Source organism: Panicum virgatum, chromosome 2N (assembly GCF_016808335.1).
Source record: "Panicum virgatum strain AP13 chromosome 2N, P.virgatum_v5, whole genome shotgun sequence".
In the NCBI taxonomy this organism is placed as follows: Eukaryota; Viridiplantae; Streptophyta; class Magnoliopsida; order Poales; family Poaceae; genus Panicum; species Panicum virgatum.
Window position 1 is genome coordinate 59285181 of NC_053146.1, and position 24444 is coordinate 59309624.

Here is a 24444-nt window from a genome sequence, read left to right on the forward strand (position 1 = left end):
TCGACGCGCGCGATGCGCGCTCTACAGTCTGAACAATCGTATATAAGTAATCATAAAACAATAAAAACTGATAATTAAACTTCGTACATGGTATAAAATGAATTCAATACGAAACCACTAACATCTAACATCTAGTAACAAGCACATCATCATCATGTTAAGATAGTTGTCTATGACATTTGAATCATAAATACCACAACACATCGCTATCCTAGCCATTAAGTGTCTGGCCGCCTGGCCTGCATCTGAATAATAAATATTACAACATATCCGCATCACCTATCCATCAGGTGTCTGCCCGGCATCTCAATCATCAACATCACAGTGCATCCAAGCACAGCACATCCGAGCACTATAAATCTATACGCATACGCATAGCTACCAAACAAACTAACTGGCAGCTTTGAATATAACTGAGACCAAAAGCTAATCACTATGCCACAGTTTGTAACGCAGAGGTCGATGCATACTTCAGATCCCAAGCATCGGACTTTTATTGCCAGAGACGAAGGCCACACAAAAGCTGTCGGCAACTGGCAGAGACAATCAACATGAGCTTCATTACTCATGCATCCTTGCTTGGAGTGCAAAAGGATAATAATTTAATGTCTAGCACCTGTCATGGAGATGTAGCAGAAAATTCCAAATGATTTGTTACTTGGTTTTTAAAAATAGGATAGCAGATTGCTAATTAAAAAAGACCAACAAAATAGTAACACTCGGTTGCTTCTGTGTCTTCTTACTGCATTTTGTTAAGTTATCTAGCTTGGCCACTTTGATCAGCCGAGTTTATGTGGTTATATGACTTGTCGATCCATTTTGTTCAATGAAAAGATATCACATGTAGTCAGCTCCCAAGTTGTTTAGTATACATGGTTGTGCTTGCACAAGCAAGCTAATAACGGGCAAGCAATCATCTTAGGCTGTAATGCTATCTACTCTGTTCAGGTCGATCTAGTGTAGCATGATTGTGGTACCTATGACAAGAATATTGAGTGGACCTAGCGAGGTGGAGTTGATGGTAGGTTAAGATCTGAACCTGAATTGAATCATGGAGCCAGTGCTGGTATTTTCTCCCATCTTCAGAGTCTACATTTCATATGCTACTTAGTTCTTCTACTCTTTGCAAAAAAATAATCACTTCTCTGTTTACTCTTAAAGTAGGACGGGAGTCGTGCTTGTTTCGATTTTACTTCTCATAAAATATCACATGCAGGAGCTTGATCAAAGTAGCTAAGTACCTGTTCTGATCAGAGGTGGCTTCACCACTATCACTGCCAACAGTTTCTTCACCAGTAAATAGCTTCTTAGCAACTTTCTTGTTAGGCAATGAACGGGATCTAAAAATACAGATATGAGTTCCATGTTAAATAACCAACTGGCAGACGTAAAACACAACCTTTCGCTACAATAAATATGTCTACTTTAAGCTAAACGTTATTTACTTGATATGGTAGGGAAAAAAAGAAAATATGCAAAATGGCTATAATAATTACTAAACTATTCTACCAAAGTTTTTGAGATATTACTGGATTAAGGTCTTTTGATCCTCTGCAACTTTGTAAATGTCAAAATTAATAAAGCCTCTGATTATGCCCATGAATAGAAGCTGAAATTGAGATTAAAATTGATTCCTTCTATGAAACACAACATACTTCCCCCATAAGCATAGTGCACAATCTAGGAGGCCATCGGAATTTAGAAATATTGTGACAGCCAAACTGAATTCTAAATTAGCACCTGTCACCGCTTTAACTTGAACATGTAGAATATTTGTCCTACAAGTCAGCTATCCAACAAAACTTTGATTAGTACAAACCATGCTCTGTAGACCCTATTTGATTCTCAGCACCAAACTTAGGTTATTGTTGGCGCTCCTTAAGTACCCATTTATTATACAATTAGAAGAGGTTTTGGTAATTTCTTCGGGATGATTCATGTACTAACCCGCCACTTGGCACCCGAACTTGACCGTTTTCGATTTTGTCCTGGATTTTGGAGCATATTGTGTTTTGGCAGGAAATTGGACATTTTCGGAGATGTTTTGACGCATGGTCACAACTGGGCTAAGATGAGGAATAAGGAGAAGAGGCCGCACGCGAAAGATGGGACCGAAAGGGGCCAGAAAGGGCCCAGGCCAGCCGGCATGGGGCCCTCTGAGCCGGCTGGCCTAGCCCATTCCGGGGCCCAATCGGCCTCAATTTTCTTCAGCGCGAAGTATGCGTCAACCCTAATTTGTGTTTTACCAAAACCACCGACCAGAAACGCCTATATATACCCCGAAGCCGCCGTCAAAGAGGGGGGGCAAAGAGATCGCAGAGAGAGACCATCCAGAGACGAGTTTCAGAGATACATTCGAGTTAGACACAAGAGAAAGGTGACACCGGAGGCCTCATCATCCCTCGGCACCGCTGCAAGTTGGAGAACAGCAAGGGATCCATCTCTTGCCAGAGATTTCGTCACCATGATCGACTACGCTTCGCTTAGCTTCATGGGGTAAAGTCCTCGTTTGTTCATGGGGTTGTAAGGAGATCTTGAGTTGTAATTGCCGAATCCTTTATGAGATTGATCTATCACGATTCTTGTTGATGATGCTTTGATGCTTAATAGTTCGTGACTTGGCTTTGGGTTTGCTTTGCTCTTGCATGGTTTACTTAGATTACATCAATTATCGTGTTCTTGTTGATTCGTTACCGATTATCCTCGTGTAGTGACAGTATGCGGGAGGGAAAGGTTTTGATCTTAGAACACACCTTTGGTAAATTAGATCCGTTCTTCGTTGCTTGGCAATTACATCTCTAGTGATCCTAGACCCTATGGACAAATGCTCTTCATATCTTGTGCACACACCTATCATTGCTCACTAGTCTAGATTGGATTAGATTGATTAGATTAGATCTATTTCACACTCAATCACTCAATATAGATCTTTTACCAACATCATTAGTGCTTAGTTAAGCATAGTAATACACTTGTTCCGTGGATTGATAAACCTTGGGGGATACTCTAAGGGAAAAGCTACACGATCCGTGCGCTTGCGGTACGTAAATTGGCGCTCTAAGGAGCGTCAACAGTTATCATCCTATTTCCTTGGCCTGTTTGATTGACCCGACGCTGAAATCAAATAGGGTCTATGGAGCTGGCCAACACATTACCACATTAATCATGATTTGTCAATGTTTGGTTCACCACCACATTAAGAAATCTGAATTGGTTTGACAACTGAAAACCATAAAAGTGAGAGGTCCAGCAACGTGCTCACAATTTTGGTTTGGTTCATGGAAGATCAGACTACACATTGCTGAAGCAAAATATTTGTACAAGCAAACAAGATGCCAAAAGGCATGGCCTAGTTATTCGAACCTAACAACAAATCATCTCAATATGATGACTGATATTCTCATTTAACTCATGAATACACTGAATTAGGGGAATATTGGATCACGGCCGGCCATTTTATGAAATCTAGGCAGCGGACCACTTCATTTCAAAATCTAGGCACAAGACAAAAATCCAGGTTTTCAAAAAGAAAAAGAAACACCTATTTGCTGATAAACTGCTAAGTTCACCAAGGCACAAAACAGAGAGGTAAGTTTAATTTGTGCCCTAAATTTGTATTTCTTTCGGACTTAGCTGATGAACTGATCTCTAAATTACTACCTTGATCCATTTGCCGTATAGGTGAAGGCATGTGATCATCACTTACTCGGCCAGGTCCTGCCTCTCCTGTCACATACAAACGAAGCCAAAGAAATGAACACTAGCACAATGCTGAAACACTCATATTTCTTGTCAGTTTCGTCAGAACAAGCAGAAGTGAAGGAGATGGACAGTAAATTAATAATACCTTTGCGAGCAGGTGAAGGAAATAATCGCCATCTAATGGTCCAACCTGACGAGAACGTAGCTGATAAAAGGGGCAGTGTTAATTCCAAAAGACTGTCGAACAAATATTCAAATGCAGGTAAGAATTCGGACTGAAGAGGATGGCTGTTTGCTCACCTATAGAGCCAAGTTGTAGGACGGTGGGTTCATCTCGTAGAGCTGATGGAGGACCGTTTGCTGGCCTTGTAGGTGGTTGTTGATGATGTTCAGAACAAAATGGCAACTGATGATACGTCTCTCAAATTAACCAACCTACACAACCAGAGCTAAGCATATTGGTTCATCTTCTGATAGTGAGTTAATGCTAAACAAATAAGATCCAACAATATAAAACAGTAACTGCTCATGTTCAAAGAGAGCTACATAGAAGAGAGGAGAGATTAGAGGAGGCAGTGAAGATGAGGAGAGAGGATACGGAGAGGGACCTGGGCAGCTTCTCCCGCAGCGTTGCCGCCGGCAGTGCCCTCTCCATCTTCCGCACGCCCCTAGCGAACAACAGCACGGTGGCCACCGTGAGCAGGCGCGCCAGGACCTCCTTGGCCCGTCAGGCTCAGCCATCGCACTCGAGCTCGTAGCTAGTCCCGAAGTCGAACCGCATCTCATCGAGCTCCAGCACGAGGCCACCATCCTCGAGCTCGTAGATGGCGCGCGTCTGCCGGAACTCGCCGAGCTAGACGAAGGGCACGGTGTCCTGTCCGACGCCGACCTCGCTGGCGACAAGGCGGACAATCGGGGAGTCGACCCCGCCGAGTCACGCGGGATTATTGGCGCATGCGAGGGCGAGGGCGGGGTCGACCGGCTCCTCGATCTCCTCAATGCGGCTGATGTTGGCTTCGATGCACGGGTGGCGCTTGAGCACGAGCACCACGCAGAGAGGCGCACGGTCGTCGGGGTTGTAGAGGTGGAAGCAGAGAGGCGCACCACGCGGAGAGGCGCACCAGGCCGTCGCGGATCTCGCCTCCTCTCCCTCCGAGCTGCGCCCCGCACCGGATCTGGATCCCGCGGGAGCAGGCGGCGGCGGCGGGGAGCAGGAGCACCGGTGGAGAGGGGCAACGGAGGAAAGCGAAGAGGTTGAAGGGGAGGGGAGGTGGCGGGAGGGAGGGAGAGAGAGAGAGAGAGGGCGGCAGCGTGGAGCAGGAGCGGGAGGGAGAGGGCGCCGAGGAGCCAGTGAGCGGGGCAGGGGTTCCGGTCTGTAGGAGGGCGTAAACGAAAAATTACCGGGGGTTTTTTCAAACACAATAGTGTTATCATATTTCTTCATCTTCGTGTGGAAATAAACATAAGTTCAAGGGCTTTCACGAAAACTTTTCGAACGTGGATATTGTGCAGCCAGGGCGGGATGGGTTTATCTAAGATTTTTAGAAAATCAGAGGTCTTTTTTGCAAAACGGCCAGAGCTCGCGGGGACGCGACACGCGTCCCCTTTTTCGCGTGGGATGCGGGCGGACGAGCACAGGGGGGTGGATTTCAACCATTCCGATGGGCCAAGTCGTGGAGCCCAATATCCATTTAGTCTGCCGCTGGCCCAATAGTCCAATACACATTCACTGGCCCAATTTCGCAGTTTCTGGTCTTCTTGAACCACCGGCGAGCTTCAGGTCTTCCGATCCTCTCCCCATGGCGCAAACACTGAAGGGATCCGAAGAAGACCCAGGCATCCATTCGCGGGGTTCCTCCTGACTCGCTCTCTATTTTCTGCTTCCAGGTCCATCGCCGCTTCGCCAGTGAAAGGACGAAACACGAGATCCGAAGCTGATATCAGTTAATTGTGGGCTGCGCTGAGAATCCTGAGGAGCGGATTTTGTGCGTGTTGGTGGTCAATCTGCTAGTGGTTTAGGCCAAAACCAGTCTTTGTGGTTCGGTTTTTTGCATTTGGGCCAACATTGTTTGGTGGTAACCAGGCTGAGATGGCTAGTGGGCTGGTTTGGTTCGGGTTGACGATTTATGTGGGTCAATCTGGTCTGGTTCCCACCGTCTCATCCCCAGCAGCCCCATGCATCGATAGGAATACTGCTAGCCGTATGGGTTCCTAGCTCGATCTCTGGGTTGCCTGCATGTTTCCGATTGTGGTGCTTTTTTCTCCTTACTAGTGCCTGTTAGTTTGAAACCGTGGTTTGGGAACGTGGGGCGGTCCAATTTGGTTGAAATGATGCATGCAGATTGGTCTGGTTTGATTTTAGAAGATACCGGATTGGGATGGTATGGAGGGGGATAAGATATATTATCAAAATGGTTTGGTCTAGTTATGGTCCGTTTATTGAACCATTAGCAGCTTGAGTTGGTGGGCCGCCCGGAGCCCAACAGGATGGCGGCGGGACTCATCCCGCTCAATTCCACACGTGCCCGCGGCGTGCGGTCCCTGGGAGCATAGGGGTAGGTAAAATCAGCGCGTGCGGTAGAGATGCTCTCTATCACAGAAAAAAAATACCACATAAATTTGGTTGTTCAGCTTCTGTCCCGTCTGACGATGTATTTTTTCCTAGCCCATCGCGGCCACGCCTGAAGAGTCAACCAAGGACATGCGGTTGAGATGGTCCACTTGTTTGCCTGTCCAGGGACAGGAGCACATTAGTCATTAGTGCAAGCTCTAGCTACCAGTCAGTCCATGGCTCCATGCATGGCAACAGCATGCATTAGTATTTCTTCTTCTTTTTTGGGTAGTTGTGGCCTTGTAGGGTCATGAGCTCATGTGTAGTGTAACTGACTAACCGTGGATGACATTTGCCACGCCCAGTCATTGAATTCTCTGACCACAGCCATGAAGGAAGACTCGGCACGAGAGGAAGCAAATAGTAGCACAAGTAAAAATGCTACGGTGCTTCCAATTCCTAAAATCTTTATTAGTGAGAGAGATATTTGGGGATACGTTATCAGAAATATAAAAAAAACATGACATATTCTAATAATATCCTTCAAAGAAAAATAAATCAACTTATTTTCTTTGAAGGAGGTTATAAGAAGAACATAAAAATGTAAAAAAGGTACTAATATATAGAGCGACTACCTCAAGGTGAATATGCTAATGAATCATAACATTTGGGTTGAACGTACAAATTTTCCCGATTTTGATGCTGGCATGTTATTTGAGTTGAAAGTGCATCTTTCCTCCCACTAAAAGTTAGAGCCTTATGAATTGGAAATATTCTCATTGAGGATCTGAATGTCAGCTCACTATGCTGGAACGGACCACACCTCCAAAAGGTGCCGGGAAAGCTGTATGCAGCCCTTGTTTAGTTGTATAATTCAAAATTCCAATTTTTTTCCCGGCACCTACATAGAGACTTAAATCTAGACGAAATAAAAAACGCATTGCACAGTTTGCCTATAAATCGCGAGACGAATCTAATGAACCTGATTAGGCTGTAATTAGACGCTAAATTGCTACAGAAATACTACAGTAAACAACCTCTGATGATGGATTACTTAGGTTCATTAGATTCGTCTCGCGATTTATAGACAAGTTATGTAATTAATTTTATGGTTAGTCTATATTTAGTACTTCAAATGTAGAAATATTCCCTTTCAAAAACTTTACACCCTGCAACTAAACAAGGCCGCAGTATGCATGTGAAGGATTGCGAGTTGCGCCCGTACCGCCGTACGTAGGGTAGTCACTCAAACAACCACCTTCTTTTTCACCCTGACATATCTAGTTTAAATAAAAATTTATTCAAGCAAATAAACCTATATGCCCAAAACAAATTACAAAAGATCATATAATGAAAGTTTGTATTCTCTCCTTATCTGAGATTGTCCTAATTCTTTTCCTAGGGTGAGCAATCCATGGGGATGTCATTTGAATAAGACAGTTCAAGGTTTCCCTTCCCTGGATTTAGCTCCCAATTGCTTCCAAATTAGGCCTAACTTGCCTATCAACACGTGCTCCACACGGGCTAATTAAAATTAATATAAAAATAAGTCTTATAGTTAATAATTATAATTATCTGTATCACGCACTCTTTATCTATTAAATATTTTGACACATACTCTAAAATATATATTTATCATTATCTAGTTGCAATAGGTTTTATTTTGCATCACGCCTTCATGTGTGTTTGATATATATTTAACTGAACCAACTGTTTATGAATTGGTACTTTTGTCTCTTCCATCGTACATGAATATATGGTGACACATATCATGGGTAGAATTTTTATATAACAAATAATATTAGTAATATATTAATAATAATAGAAATAATAATTTAGAATTTTATATTGGTGGGCTTTAATATTTTGCATATAAATTAATATTCAGATTTATGGCTGGATATTTCTAATTTTTATGAGACTTTCTAAAATTTCCTCATTATTTAGAGTGTCCACCTAAAATACTAAGTGGCTTCACGTGTAGACTAAAAAAGAGCCTCCAATTAGTAATAGCTAGTCTGTCAACTAGTGCTCCCGCACGAGCTAATTAGAATTAATATAAAAATAAGATCAATAATTATAATTATCCATCTCACGTCTTTTTTATTTATTAAATATTCTAACACATACTCTAAAATATATATTTTCATTATTTAGTTACAATAGATTTCATTTTGTGCACCTCCATATGTATTCAATATATATTTAGTTGAACTATTTGTTTGTGAATTGGTGTTCTTATCTCTTCTATCATACATGAATATATGGTGACATATAACATGAGTAGTATTTTTATATAAATAATAATATAAATAATATATTAATAATGATAGAAATAGTAATTTTAGAATTTTATATTGGTGCACTTTAATATATTATTGTAATTATATAATTTAGATTCAAATTTATGAGTAATTTAACTTGTAATAATAATGACATAATTGGATAATTTATATGTAAATTATGGGGGGTATTTGTATTAATTTTATAATGGCATAGGTGGGTAATTTACACAAAGATTATAGGTTACTTTAGTTTTTTTATAATGGCAGAGGTGGGTAATTTAGATACATATTTAGGGGGCTACTTTAGTCTATTTTTATAATGGCAGAGGTGAGTAATTTATTAGGAAAGGTAACAGATCCGATGAATATTATAGTTAGAGTTATTGGCTTGATGATTGGATGTTTTTTTATTTTTTATGAGAATTTATAAGTTTCTCTATTTTTTCAGAGTGCCCACCTAGGATCTTAGGTGGCTTCACGTAAAGTCTCTAAAGGAGCCTCCAATTAGTAATAGTAAGATAAGATAAGATAGGTGGCCTTGATGAACCAATTGAAACACTCCAGAAATATTGGTACGGAGAAGTGCTGCTTCCAAGCCAAAAATAAAAAAACAAACATCAGGTGATTTTGCACTTGCAATCTTATATGTGGCGCTTGCTACTCCACCATGCTCATAAAATAGGTTAACAATGGCTTAAATCATTAAAAATCCTTATTTTTTTATCAATTTCCGTAGGTGTACTTTGGGCAAAATGTAGTTTGCAAGGACTCCCTGTCGGCAAGGATCATCAAGGTTGGTAATCCGGTTTATGCTATATGGCCATTCTCTTCGTCTGATGAAGTGGCAACCTGAGTGACCGAATAGACTGACAAAAGTTCAGACATGCTGGTTGCCCAAAGAAATTCAGATGCTCCGTTGAATCCATTCAACCGATTTGCCTTTTATGGAGTCAGCAATGCACGATAGATGTCCCAACATCGTGTTGCTTGCTAACCAATGTGATTGGGAAGGCTGTAATCAGTTATATTATAAGAAATCTGTCTCTCCGTTTACTGTCTTGGGTGGCTGCAATCATCTAGAGAAGCTGATGTCAGTGCTTCCCATGAATCTTCAAATCTGTCTAGTGAAAGAAGAGAGGAGAAAAGTTCGCGAAAAGATAGAAGAGGGGAGAAATCACTGTGTTGCTCCGGATAGCAACGGAGCTTGCGACACGGAGGTTCATCGTGACCGGCAGGCGCGGCCTGCTCCCTGTTTTCCGGAGGCTAAATTTTAGACCATGTCACATAAAAAAAATTAGTATTTAGTAGTATTAAATGAAGTCTAATTATAAAACTAATTGCAGAACTCTGAGGCTAAATTGCGAGACAAATATAATGATATATATTAATCCATTATTGGAGGATGGTTACTGTAGCATCACTGTAGAAAATCAAGAATTAATTAGGCTCATTGGATTCATTTTGCAAATTAGCACTCACCTTTAAAAAAAATTTATAAACAGATTTTATTTGATACTTCTAAATAGTAAAGTTCTTTTTATATGACAGGGGCTAAAAAAGCTTGTAGAAACAATGGTCTCCGTCGTCTCCACCCTTCATGTCGTACGACAAGTTGGCAATGGCGACTGGCGAGATCGCGCTGCCGTGGTGAAGCGCGGCGAGTCAGAGCTGACATTTTACAGGAGTCCGTATTTGTTATGGCTCGAATATCTCCATTTAACCACTGATTGGCTGTTTTGGGTCGCAATCAATAATCACGATCCAATTTAGAGGTGTATTTGTAAAGTAAAATATGATTATTTTTTACAAATACCGCTAATTTCAGGCTGTATTTTTCTGCCCGAGCCCGACCCAACTAAAACTCTGCAGACGTATCGCACTGCTGCTTCAAAGCCACGCAAATAAATGGCAGGCGATTGTTGCTTGGCATCTTATCTGTCGTGTTTGCAAGTCCACCGCGCCCATGAAATAGATTCATAATGGACTAAACCATGGATTCATAACAATCTGCAATGCCCTCTTTTCGATTCTCGTCCCGTCCTCCTTTCAGTAAATACGTAAACGGGCCAAATAAATATGGAAATACAGGTGGGATGGACGAGATTTTTTTCCTTCCACTTTCATCTTATTACAAATTCCACTCAAAATCGGATCGCGTTAAAATGTGACCCGAGCAGTTTTTGTAAACCCCTCTAATTTGAATCGTCTTTTTGCAAAAAATGGTCCCTCTTCTCTGGCCAGAACCTCTGCGCGCGTTCTTCCCGTCCTGCCCCGGCGGCGCGGCGTGGCGACGGGCGCCACGGCGCGACGTCGCCTCGAGGGCCTCTGGTTCTCCCCTACCCAGTTCTCCAACGGATATCTCCCACCACGCCGCTCCTAGTCCATTTCTCATTTTCTCTTGAGATGCTCATCAGCTGCTGGCGGGCTGGCGTATCCGGCAGTGATGTTGCGCAGCGATGGGTGAGGCTCGCCGGCGCGGCGAACGTTGCCAGTGCATTGGTTCGATCTCACAGGCTTCCTTGTCCTTCTCGTTCTGTTCGCCGCGGCCTCCGTCCCCATCTTGCACGGCGAGGACCTCGTCGGCGTCACCTGTATATTTGTAACAGAAGCAACTCGTGTGAGTTCACCTCTAACAATCTTTGCTTCGAACGTGATCCATTTGGTCAGCAACAGCTTGAAGATGATCCATTAGTCAGCACTCAGCAACAGGTTCCAGCATGCAAAGATCATCCGTCGGTATACTGACGGCCCAGCCTGAATGATAAGCTGAATTGTTTGCTCAAACCTCATTGCGTTTTCAGTTTCGTTCAGAAATTCAGTAGACTGCAGAGTAGTATGCTCTAAGCAGCTGAAAAAAAAATGAAATACAGCTCCAGTGCTCCACTCATGGCATCCAAATGCTGAGGGTGAACATGTATGTAACAAGACTTTTAGTGTGAGTGCAAAAGACAATACGAATTTGCAAGAATGTGTACACTCTACAGTGTGTCCAACTGTCCAAGCAAACCTGAAACCTATTAGAAAATGTCTAGTCACGAATGACTCAGACTCATGGACGGAGGGGAGTAATATACCAGTACTATATGTATATACAGCAGGGGCAAAACTTCAGCAACGCGCAACCCCGATCCAGTGCTCGGAGGCGAACAACAACTCGAGTGACAGACAATGGCAAGCGCAACCCCTACTATCGTGCTCGTCCCGCTCTGCGTCCCCGGCCACCTCCCGTCCTTGTTTGAGGCCGGCAAGCGGCTGCTCGGCGCCAGCGGGGGCGCCATGTCGCTCACGGTGCTCCTCATGCAGATGACCATGGAGGACAACCTGATGTACGACGTCGCCGACCTCATCCGCCGGGAGGCGGGGTCCGGCCTGGACATCCGCTTCCACCACCTCCCCGCCGTGGAGCTCCCCACCGACTCGCACGGCGTCGAGAACTTCATCGTGCACTTCATCCAGCTCCACGCGCCGCACGTTAAGGCCGCCCTCTCCGGCCTGGCCTCCCCGGTCGCCGCCGTCGTCATCGACTACTTCTGCACCACCCTGTTCGACGCCATCCGCGACCTCGCGCTGCCCGTGTACGTGTACTTGCCGTGCTCCGCGGCCATGCTCGCGCTCATCCTGCTCCTGCCGGCCCTTGACGAAGAGGTGGCAGGGGATCTCGGGGACATGGAAGGAGCAGTGGATGTGCCCGGGATGCCGCCGTTGCCGGCTGCCCTCCTGCCGACGCCCCTGATGAAGATAGGCCCGAACTACGCGTGGATGGTGTACCACGCCAGACGCATCATGGAGGCCGCCGGCATCATCGTCTACACGGTGGCCGAGCTGGAGCCGCCCGTCCTCGCCGCCATCGCCGACGGCCGCTGCGTGCCCGGACGCCGCGCTCCGACCGTCTACGCGATCGGCCCCGCGCTGTCGCCGGTCAAGGCGCCCGGCGAGCAGCCGCACAGGTGCGTGGCGTGGCTCGACGCGCAGCCGCCGGCGTCCGTCGTGCTGCTCTGCTTCGGGAGCATGGGCGGTAGGCCGGTAGCTTCCCGGCGCCGCAGGTGAGCGAGATCGCTGCCGCGCTCGAGAGCAGCGGGCACCGGTTCCTGTGGCCCTGTGGGTGCTCCGTGGACCCGTACCTGACGGCGGCCACTCGCCGTACCCGTCCGACGCCAACGTCGACGAGCTCCTCCCGGAAGGGTTCCTGGAGAGGACGAAGGACAGGGGCCTCGTGTGGCCCACGTGGGCGCCGCAGAAGGCCATCATCGCCCACGCGGCCGTCGGCGGGTTCGTGACCCACTGCGGGTGGAACTCTGTCCTCGAGAGCATGTGGCACGGCGTGCCGATGGCGCCGTGGCCGCAGCACGCGGACCAGCACCTGAACGCGTTCCAGCTCGTGTCCGTGGCGGGCGTCGCCGCGGCCATGGAGGTGGACACGAAGCGGGGCAACTTCGTGGAGGCCGCCGAGCTGGAGCGCGCGGTGCGGAGCCTGATGGGCGGCGAGTCGGAGGAGGGGCGGAAGGCGAGGGAGAAGGCCGCCGAGGCGAAGGCCCTGTTCCGGCGCGCCGTGGAGTGGGGCGGGTCGTCGGACGTGTCGCTGCAGAAGCTGGCCCGGGAGATGTTAGAACGTCGCGGATGCGACGCTGAGGCTTGTGCAAGTGCAAGTGCAAGCCTGTAAACCGGGCCCTGGGTCGCTACAATGGTTGCTCTTGCTGTATCGTGTCTGTGTCTGTGTCTGTGTCTGCGTCTCCTACGTTTGCAGGTTAACTTTCGTGAGCTCTGTGTTGGCTTGAATAGTGTTCTGTTGAGTCATTATGTTGTGTATGTGTTCTGTTGTGAGATTTTCTGCAAACTGTTTGGTAATTGTTGGAGACACGAAAGATTGATTTTTGGTGCGCGGCAAGAATTGAGACTTGAGAGATTGGGTGCATCCGTGCATGTAGGTGTTCCCTATATCAAGTATGTTGGCTGTTTGTTTTGATTTGGCCAAAATATTGTGCATGCATTTTGAAAACATTTAGAGAGTGTCTTTTTGCTCTCTTCACATGCGAATTTAGCCTTAAAGAGAGGTGTATTGGGAATTGTTAGAGATGCTCTAAGGCCAATTTTAATGGAGGTTTCATGGCATTAAATATTATCAATTTTGCCGACATGACAAAGAAAGAGAATGTTAGAGTTTCATGGGATGTGAGAAGAGTTTTATCACCATGAACCCATTTACTACAGTCACCTAGTTCTCAGTCTAGTTAACTGTATGTCATGAAACTGTGCACTGAAACTGGTCTAACTTCATTTATAGCAGCAACACCAATATTGTGTAAGAGCTCTCAAATGAAAAAAAAATATTCATGTCATTTCATATTTTTTGTGGTACTTTTATATATTAAATTTTATAATTGTTCATAGCTTCATGTGAAGTTTAAGTTTTTGTTAAAAGACTTTCTTAGGAGGGCATATATTTACTCTCTCAAGCACCTTGTAATAAGAACAGTTTCACGGGCGCATTGTTGTTACGCAACTTCACTAAGGATATGTTTGAATACAATTAGCTATTGATGATCGAGCCGGAAGCTAAATATGAAATTAAAATTAGGGAACCTCAACTAAAATTTAGTCCATTAGACTTCCAAACCAAAAATCAAAATACCTTCCCCAAATGTTTCCTCTCGCACCAAGCACGTGGATATAAGCGATTTTACTCAAACTACAGCTAAAGTTTAGCCAGGTATCCAAATAATATAGGGCTAGCCTCTTAAAGTATAAATAAATGAATATTAGCCCTGATTAAATTTTAATTTTAATCAATCCAAATAATCCCTCCAAATTATAAGTCATTCCAATTTTTTGACAAAACATTTCAAACTTGACTAAATTTATATACAATAAAGTACTAATATTTATAAGTATCATTGGATTCTTCATTAAATCTATTCAGTGCTATAAATCTTTATAACATTTTCTGTAATTTTTATTAAACATGAAAATAGTTTAACTCGTAGAAAGTTGGAATGATTTACAATTTGAGATGGAGGAGTAGATCCTAAGCAATTCCAAGAAAGACACGTAATCCTTGGATTATTTTGGAACTCAAAAAATGCACCCATTCTTGACGAGTGACGATGAGGGTATGCACCGCGGCACATTGTCGATACCCCAGAACATTTGTCCTAGAATTGTCGGCGAGCGTGCAAAACCAAAGCCAACCAATCCCCACCGATGGGGACACCCACGGTGATGCTCGTCCCGTTCGTCACCGGCCACCACACGTCGGATGATAATTAAGCAGCGGCAGCAGGGCGCCATCAGCCATGTCGCTCACCGTGTTCCTCTGCTTCGGGAGCAGGGGATGCCATGCGCGGAAGCGATCAATAGAGCGTAGCCGATCGAGCCAGATCGAGCCATCGAGGGGCTCGATCGAAGGGAAGGGACGCCGGCTCTGATTCGAACGCACGGTGCGAGCCGTTGCGTTGGTGGGACGTACATGGGCCGTAGATAGGCCCAAGTCGGACCATCCAAGTAAGCGGGTGGGCTTCACTTTTGATTCCTGCGAGTAAGCGAGTGGGCTTCTCGGCTCTCGCCTCTTGTTGACTTGTTGGACGTGTTACGCACTACAATGTGTCATAGTTTTTTTTAAAGAGGAGAACCTCTGCTTTATATTGAAAGCAATTTTTTTAAAGAGGAGAACCTCTGCTTTATATTGAAAGCAATAAAGGGTACAACGCAAAGTGTTTAGCCAAACCACGTCACATTCTGGGGACACCAGATTACAAGCAAAGCATAAAGAAGTCACTCAGACTAAACCACGCACAAAGACAACGACACTAAAGGATCTCAATGTCCGAGACAGACGTAGTCGTAGGTCGGAAGCCCATCGCCCAAGCTTTCAACTGCTCCACCAGTGCTCTCACTTTCTCCCGACCAGAAGCTTTCGATAGTGGGCTCCAGCGCTGCATAAAACCAACAAAAACATGAAAGGTTTGGATGGCACTGTTAGGGAAGGTGTGTTCAATGGCCATTTTTTTACGAGTAGTCCAAAACGCCCATTCTAGACTAGCAAACAGGAGCAGTCCCAAGCGCTTCGGTAGATTGCGCTTCCTAAGCCAAGAGTCCATGCAATCCTCCCAAGACCTTGGCCGATCTACCCAACCGAGTGCCTCGCCTATCCCAGCCCAGAGAAAGCGGGCCAAAGAACATCTGAAAAAAGATATGATTGACGTTCTCCGGGTTACCACAGAGACAGCAGAGGTGGCTCCCTCTCCAGCCCCTGCGTTTTAGGGCCATGGCAATTTGCAATCTATCATTGCTCAGCTACCAAAGAAATATTTTAATTTTTAGTGGGATGCGGGCCTTCCAGCAGCTGTTTGATTCCTTCATAATCACGCCCCTGTTGGTCATGAAGGAATAGAGTGACTTGGTAGAGAAAAAAAATTAGAGTTCTCCAAAGCTCAAACGATGTTATCTTGTGCAACCTCCAAGGGGGAAAGCCTTAACCACGCAAGGAGCCTGTCTAAGCAATCTTTTTCAGAGGTGGTCAGACTTCTTCGAAAGGCGATCTTCCAATCCTCACCATCCCAACAATCTGCTACCCTCGCCTAAGGATGGGCACACATTTGATAGAGCTCCGGGAATTGGTTTTTGATTGATGTGTCCCCTTTCCAAGAATCCTCCAAAAAAAAAAAGTTTTAGCTCCATCTCGAACCTGATAAATGGCCCCCCATTTAAACAGGTGTTTCACCTTATGTAGGCTTTGCCAAAACTGAGAAGTACCCCTAGAACAAGATGAGAAAAAGGATCTATTTTGCATGTATTTAGCCTGAAGAACCTTAAACCAAGTTTCATCTGATCCTTTAACAATTTTCCAAATCCACTTGATTAAAAGACATTCATTCATAATACTTGTATTAACCATGCCCAAACCTCCCTGGTTCCTGGGCTTGCAGATCGTGTCCATTTTGGCCATATGATATTTGAATTCTTCCCTCGCGCCTTGCCAGAAGAAATTACTCCTAATCTGATCCAACTCTTTGTGAACAGATTTTGGCAGTAGGTAAAAACTCATGGTATACATAGGTAAACTAGACAAACTAGAGTTTGTGAGAACTAATCTTCCTCCCAAAGACAGGTTCCTACCCTTCCAGGGGTCAAGTTTTTTCCTCATTTTATCCACCAGGCCTGTAAAAGCATGACTCCCAACCTTATACTCAGAAATAGGAAGCCTAAGATATTTCATCGGCCAATCCCCAAGCCTACAATTTAGCATATTAGCTAGAACCTCCTTACGCTCTTGGTCTACTCCAAACACGCAGACATCACTTTTATGGTAATTGATCTTCAACCCAGAAAGCCACTCAAAGCAGTTAAGGAGCAGTTTAAGACTCAAGATGGATCTTTCTGACCAATCAATCATGATCACTATGTCATCAGCATATTGAATATGGGAAATCCCCCCTTGGATTAGCCAATCCAAGGCAAGGTGACCCTTAGCCACGGCTTTATCTAGCATGTTACTTAAGACATCAGCAACTAGGTTGAAGAGTAGGGGGGACAGTGGATCCTCCTGTCTCAGCCCCCCCCCCAAAGATTCCAAAATATGGCCCCCTTTGACCATTAACATTAACACAGACCCGCCCTCCTTTGACAGATTGCATTATCCAATTGATCCACTTTGGGGGGAACCCTTTCCCAGTCAAAACCTCTTCTAAGAAGTCCCATCTCACCTTATCATAGGCCTTTTCAAAGTCAATTTTTAGAATAATTCCTTTTCTCTTTGTCCTCTTCAACTCATGGATCACTTCATGTAATACTACCACCCCTTTCAGGATATTTCTCCCCTTCACAAACCCAGTCTAGTTGCCACCAATTACTGTTTGTACCAATGTAGAAAACCTATTGGTCAGCACCTTGGTGATCCCTTTGTAATTCACATTTAAAAGACAGATGGGCCTATATTGCTTGATGATGTTAGCTTCCTGGACTTTCAGAACCAGGGTGATAACTCCATAATTTAGCCTCCTGATGTCCAGCACACCCTTGTGCAGGTCTTGAAAAAGGGCAAAATAATCTTTACCAATGACATGCCAAAAGCTCTTAAAGAAGTGCACCCCAAAACCATTGGGGCCAGGAGCTGAATTACTCTTCATGCTGAACATGGCTGACTTCACCTCCTCCTCTTGGAAATCTCTAATTAGGGAAGCCCCTTCTTCCCTAGAAAGGATATGTCTATCTGACCAAAAGGAGGGGGATAGTTTCAAATTTTTGGGAGGGCCGGCCCCAAAAAGATTTTTATAAAATGCAGTGATGTGTTGTTCAATCTCTCCCTGACGAACCAACACTCTCTACTCCCCTTCCAAATAACTAATGAGATTTTTCCTCCTTCTCCCATTGGCAAACTTATGGAAAAAAGTCAGTATTGGAATCCCCCCGCAGGACGCAATTTCCAGAACTTCTCTGTTGCTAGTGCTTTTCCTCCATTTGTATGATTATTTCTAGCTTTTCCTCTATTTCATATCTCGATGCCCACTCACTTGGGCTCAACGAGTTTGATTCAGCTAAGTTATCAAGCTCCCGTAATTGGTCATAGAGGATTTCTTTCTCTTTGGCCTGCTCTCCCAAATGTTGAATATGCCAACCTTTCAGATGTTGTCTAAGAAAACACAGGCTTCCATGCCAGGTGTTTAGAGCCTCCACCCCTAGAGGCCGCCTAGAGGAACCCTGGTTCCATTTGTCCCTCACCATAGGCTCAAAGTCGGAGGTAAGCAGCCATTTGCTGTCAAAAAACAAGTATTTCGGCCTAGGAGCGCCCTGCTCCCCAGTATCCAGAACGATAGGAGAGTGGTCGGATCCAACTCTCGTAGGACTCTGTACAAGAGGAAACTTATTTTCCCATTCATCAGACATCAGAAATCTATCATGGATGACCATGGTAGGGGAGAGTTGTTTGTTAGTCCAAATGAATTTGCTCCCACCCCTGGCCACTTCTCTCAACTGGTGCTTTCCAATGAAATTAGAGAACTCCCTTATCAAGGGGAGGTTGTAGTTGTCAGAACTTTTCTCCTCGCAGGCCCTGATTAAGTTGAAATCTCCGCCTAGAAGCAAAGGCAAGGTAGCAGCATAGCAACAATTATCTAATTCTTCCAAGAACCTAGGGGAGAGATCATGATGTGCAGGACCATAGAATATAATCAAGATCCATCTAAAGTTGGAAATCCTATTTCTAATAGTGGCACAAATGCAGAACTCTTTGACTTCATGGCTCTCCAATTCCAAGAAATCAGACTTCAGACCCAATAAAATGCCCCTAGATCTCCCTCTTGCTGACAACCAGAGCCAAATAAAATTAAGCCCCCCTGCCAATTCATTTAGCTCGTGGTTGGATAAATCTTGTTTCACTATTTCTTGCAGCCCAACAATGTCAATGCGTTCTTTGTGTATGTAGGTCCTGACCTGCCCCCTTGTAGCAGCATTCCCCAAGCCCCTCACATTCCAAGAAAGAACTCTCATTAGGAAATGTTAGATGGGGCCTCAAGAGAGGCAGAATCAGTAGAGCCTTCTATATCACGAGAGCAATTATCTATAATGTCCAAATTTAAGTATTTTAGATCCTCCTCCCCTAGAGAGATCTCCTTATGCTTAATTTTGTCCAAATAAGTTTTATAGTTGGCTTGAGCCAGGTCAGCCCTTACTAGCTCTTCAGTTTTCATAGCATCAAGATTTTCATCAAGGAAATCAGCATCAATATCTAAATCTAAAGCGATTCTCCTAAGTTCATCATTAAAAGTATTATTTAGCATGGTAAAAGGATTACCTGTAAGCTCATCCCTCTCCTGTGCCCTCTTCATGGCCTTCTCCGCAACAGGTATACCATCTCTTGGAATCCTATAACTTGCCCTAGTAGCAACTATCACTCTTGGCTTGGTCGACTTGGACTTTTTCTTTCTGGAAGGAGGTTTTTCCCACCCCTGGTCACCTCCCTCATCTGTCAGCTGCCCCTCCAAGGAACTCTCTTGAGTACCGGTGATGATATCATCGGCAGCAACTAGCTTCGGCCATTTCTCCTCATCCATGAAGTACACCCCTTCTGCATTGTGAACCAAGATCTTCTGCTATGGAGGTACCTGAGCCCATCCTGTCTCCTCTTCCTGGGACAGCACCTGAGACTGTTGATCCACACAAGTCTCTTTAGCACTCACACGCTCCGTACCTGGGACCAAGGAACATTCCAAAGAATCAATCTATATCAGCCCAATTTCAGGATGGAAAGCTGCAATAGGGTCAGGGAAATCAGCCTCCATAGGCGACCCATCCTTTATCAAATCCTCCATGCTATCATCCTGCGACTCCCCTTGACTAGTCTCCAGGTCCTTGTCCCGATTCCTATTGGTCTCCTTAGCTTTGTCCACTTTCCTATGCTTCTGGTAGTCCTCATTCCGCTTATCGGCCCCATCATTTCTATCATTTGGATTTCCAGATCCCGATGTAGCATCTCTGATTCGCGCAGAATTTGAGGTACCTTCAGTCCAGAATTTGATTTCATAACCCACTCTGTTAAACAAAATCTCCACAAAGCCTTTTAGGTTAGCTGGGTTTCTAGAGTTCACTCTGACTTGCACTAGCTCATCCCTCAGAAGGCTAAATTCATCCACCTTAATTGGTTCAGCCACTAGGGAAGTGATCTCCTTGATCACATCCACCTTCCTAGCAAAACTGGGAACACCACCAATCCTAATCCAAGTGGACTGTAACACAAAAGATGCATCTGGGTCAACATTGGTCTTGGAGATCTTGACTTTGTAACCATACAGTGCTAGGCCAACGGTAGTTAGTTTAGAGAAGGTATTCAGAGATACCTGATCTGGAAATGTAGCACTAAACTCATTCTTATCCAATTCCTTTACACGAAAGTCTTAATCGGGTTTAATCAAATTCTAAAGTTTCCTCTCCAACTTACCCTCAGTTATAGAAATTAGCCCTCCAAATTTGTCAACCTGCTCAACATCAGGAATCTCGATGGAGTAAAAACCTTGCCCAGGGATTCCAAACCTAAACATCTTAATCTTCTTACAGTGTAAACCAACGCATTCAGCAGCCATGTGACCAGGAAGCTTACACTTGTAGCAGATTGGATCATTGGTGCAGTTTAATTGATGATGGCCAACTTCATTGCGGCGAAAACAAATGTCTGATGATTAGTTACCTTCAGCACGTTTTGTCTTGTCCTCCTTGGGCTTCAGATTTTCTTTGAGGGACTCAGTTGGTGGAAGGTGTTCCTCTCTTCCCTGCGTCTGCTCCCCACGCAAGACCCCCCCCCCCCCCCCCGCCCCCATGGGATCATTGCGGGGCCGGGAAGGGATAGGAGCCCTTGAGTTACTTCCGCGCGAGGGAGGAGGAGGAGGGTGCGGGAGGTCTCTCTCCCGCCATTCCCGTCGCACAGCCTCCCTGGGCGCACCTTCACGGCCCCCTCCATGCTGAAGTTTGTGGCGCAGATCCTGATGGCGGGGGCGATCTGGCTCCAACAAATCATCCTCCTCCATCCAGTCCTCGAAGTCTGGCCGCCGCTTGCCGATCCGCTGCTGAGGGGGAGCCTGCCAGGCCATCCTCCCTTCCTTAAGCGCCGCTGCGAAAGATCTCGACAGGGGCGGTGGCGGACCAACTCGGTGCACACGTCTCGCAAGATGCCCAAAGCGATGGACCTCCTCTTGACGGGCTGGGAAACCTACGCCTGCAGTAGCACTTGCTTTGGAAATCCACAGCCAGCATGGGGCACTAGGCCTCCATGAATGAAAATGGATGGCTTCGTGTGTAAGCCCAACTCTGTAGCTTGCTGGGCCGTCATCTTCCTCCTTGCTCAGTTCATCCCCAACCCCAACTGCCGGGACAAGAATTTTTGCCAGCGCCTCTTCTAGACGAGAAAATTGGGATTTTGCCCCTATGGGAAGTGGGCTTCGCTGGAATGCCATTGAAGTTATAGGCTTCGCTAGAATGTCCTTATGAGTATTGTCCTTCACGCTATTTTGCCATTATACAATTTTTTACCATTTCACAAATTCTGCGGCCTATATTTTTTACCTAGTTCGACGCTTTTGCCCCTGCCTCAATCTCTCTTATCCTCTCTCTTCCTCTCCTTCTGTTACCTCACGGCCTCTCCCGTTTCCTCCTCATCCATCTTGTTCACGGGCAGAGTCAGGAGCCGCCGCCCCCAGGAGCCGCCACCGCTTGGAGGGATGGAGTTGCCCCGCCCGCGTCAATTTAAATGATCTCGCATCATGGCATAGTTAATGCTTATGAATTGGTAAGGAGGGGGACAAGAAACGTATGAGCATGACCGGTGAATGCTGGCCGATTACACAGAGAACGGCAATGCGAGCTGCCACACCTAAACATGCATGCACAGGCAATGCGAGCTGTCATTACAATCAGCAAACCGAACATAAAGCTGGAACTAAAAAAATCCAGTAGTCGCCGAGAGCAAGATCAACTACCACGAACACATGCAGATCATGAGGGTAGCGCTCTTTGCCCTGCTGGTGGCCGGCACGGGGCGGCGGCCACGAGGGCCTCCGGCCTGGGGCCGCGGGTTGGAGGCGCGGCGCCGGCTTGGGGGCGGCAGCGGAGGTGGGCCGCCGGCCTCGGGCCACGGGCGGAGGCGGGGCTCTAGCCAAGGGACGGCAGGCGGAGGCGGAGCGTCGGTTCCTGCGGGCGCCGAGATGCAGAGGAGAAACAGGAGAGACCCGTGACCAGACACAAGGAGGTGACGGAGAAGGATAAAATGCATGGGAGATAGGGGCAAAATCGTCCATTCATGTGAAAAAAGAGCTATTGAATTTGTAAATCAGTCAAATGAGCCGAAATGGCAAAATAGCGTGCGAGACATCGTTCATAATGGCATTCTAGTGAAACCCACAACTTTAGTGGCGTTCCAGCGAAACTCACTTCTCATAAGGGCAAAATCTCATTTTTCTCCTTCTAGAGGAGATGCCGCGACATCAAGCTCATCCAAGCCATCACCGAACAAGGATCGCTTGATGTGCAGCGCTAGTCTCTCCCACTCCAAACGACGATCCCAGGCCGAGCGTGGATGAGCAGAGATCCCCCCTGATTCATGCTCCCCAGCCCTGTTTCGCCCCCATCGGCGGTGGAGCAGATCGGGTAGCTTCCCGACACAGAGGAAAATTCTCCGTGAAGCCAAACGGAAGGATCCTCTCCTGCGGTTTGTTGCAGGAAGGCGGCACAGCTGGGACCCTCCCAGCGCCGCCGACACCCGCCGGGACGAGCGGGGTGGAGGGATCCGCCGCGAATCGGCGCGGCTCGGCGTTGAGCCAGGACCTCGTGGCCCTGGCGGACGCGCTCGTGGCGCCGGGGTCCCTGCGCCCCTGCGCCGTTGCCGTCCAGCTCGACGGCAGGAGCGGCGTGAGACGCTGCGCGGATGCGACGGCCGCGACGGCGGCGGAGGCGGCGTGCTTCGTCATCTCCAGCCGCCTCTCCGGCGTCTCCTCGTGTGAAGACGGCGTGGTTGAGTTGAGACGTTGAGTTACCTGCTGGACTCGCAGACGACGACGAAGGCCTCATCCCTCGGCAGGGCGACGCCATTGGCGAAGCCGAGGCGGTCGAGCACGACGGCGGTGTGGCCCGTGCGCAGGTCATAGCGGAGGAGGCGGCCGGTGGTGCAGTTTGTCAATTCGGCTAGCCTCACACTGTGTCATAGTCCAAAAATAAAATTCTCCATGCCAAGATAAATTTTCCAGGAATCATCCTCAAGTCCCCTCTAAAAAAAAAAGAATAATCCTCAAGTTCGTGACATAGTAATTTAGAATCTTTGTCATATACCACTAGGTGATACGAAAAAAATTGTTTACTGTTAAAAAAACTAGCAGAACTTAAGATAAAAAAGGTAGAATCTGTACTTGACCTACAAAGCTGGTTGATCCACGATCGAAAATTCAGTTATTCTGATAAACTTAGTTACAACAACCGATCATGAGCAAACTGACGAGCTATGCTAGTTACAAGTACTCTAATAATTTGTACTGATGCATCTTTGAAAGAAGATGGTGGTGAATCCTGGACTAGTTTCATTATCTAAACAAAAAAAAAATTGTACGCGTAGTGAGTGCCATTGCGATCTACTACTTCATAGTATTCTGGTCGCAATTGATTGAGTATGACGACGTCCCTTTCTGATCCAAAGATAAGATGTCATGATGGACGTTTGGCGATCGACTCAACTACTCCGGGACTTGATATGGACAGTAAAAACATTGGATAATAACAGGTTAATATATTACTACAGTCTACAAGTGGCAATAATAGACATTTTTCAAAACCGTGAAGTTACTTTCTCGCTGCCCTTTCATTCATCACATCAACATAAACACAGTGGAATGTATCTGACATCTGGACCGCAACTACACTGATAGACATGTTGAAAAGAAAAAAAAACTTTGGAGTACTGTTGGGTACCCATCCGATCAACATCTAACAAAAACAGTACGATATGAGAGCCAACCAATAATAAGACATCACTGGAATAAATAGCACATATGTTAGGCCCTGTTTATATCACACCCCATAAGCCCTGTAAACACAAAAAAAATATCATATCGAATGTTTCGACACATGTATGGAGTACTGAATGAAGTCTATTTACAAAACTTTTTACATGGATGGGCTGTAAATCGCGAGACGAATCTAATGAGCCTACTTAATCCATGATTTGCAACAATGGTGCTACAGTAACCATCTACTAATTATTGATTAATCATAGATTAATTAGCATCATTAGATTCGTCTCGCGATCTACAATCCATCTGTACAAAAAATTTTATAAATAAAATTCATTTAGTACTTCAAATTAATAAGATTCCAACACAAAAAAATTTGCGCGTGGAACTAAACACGGCCTTACCACAATTATCAGAGCTAGGACAC

At 45.7% G+C, this 24444-nt stretch overlaps 1 long non-coding RNA gene and 1 pseudogene across 5 annotated transcripts; one reads left to right on the forward strand and one right to left on the reverse strand.

Moving 5' to 3' along the window:
• Positions 1–93: 93 nt before the first annotated feature.
• On the reverse strand, positions 94–5004 carry LOC120661436. Of its 5 annotated transcripts, none has more exons than XR_005669898.1 (6): positions 4311–5004; positions 4003–4137; positions 3848–3907; positions 3661–3726; positions 1242–1340; positions 94–616 (listed from the first exon to the last, which is right to left on the reverse strand). It is a non-coding gene; the product is annotated as an uncharacterized LOC120661436 (long non-coding RNA). The 5 variants fall into 5 exon arrangements; XR_005669899.1 differs by having other exon boundaries at positions 4003–4172; XR_005669900.1 differs by having other exon boundaries at positions 94–533; positions 4003–5003.
• Positions 5005–11667: 6663 nt separating this feature from the next.
• Positions 11668–13506, forward strand: LOC120661434 (annotated as a pseudogene).
• Positions 13507–24444: the final 10938 nt, after the last annotated feature.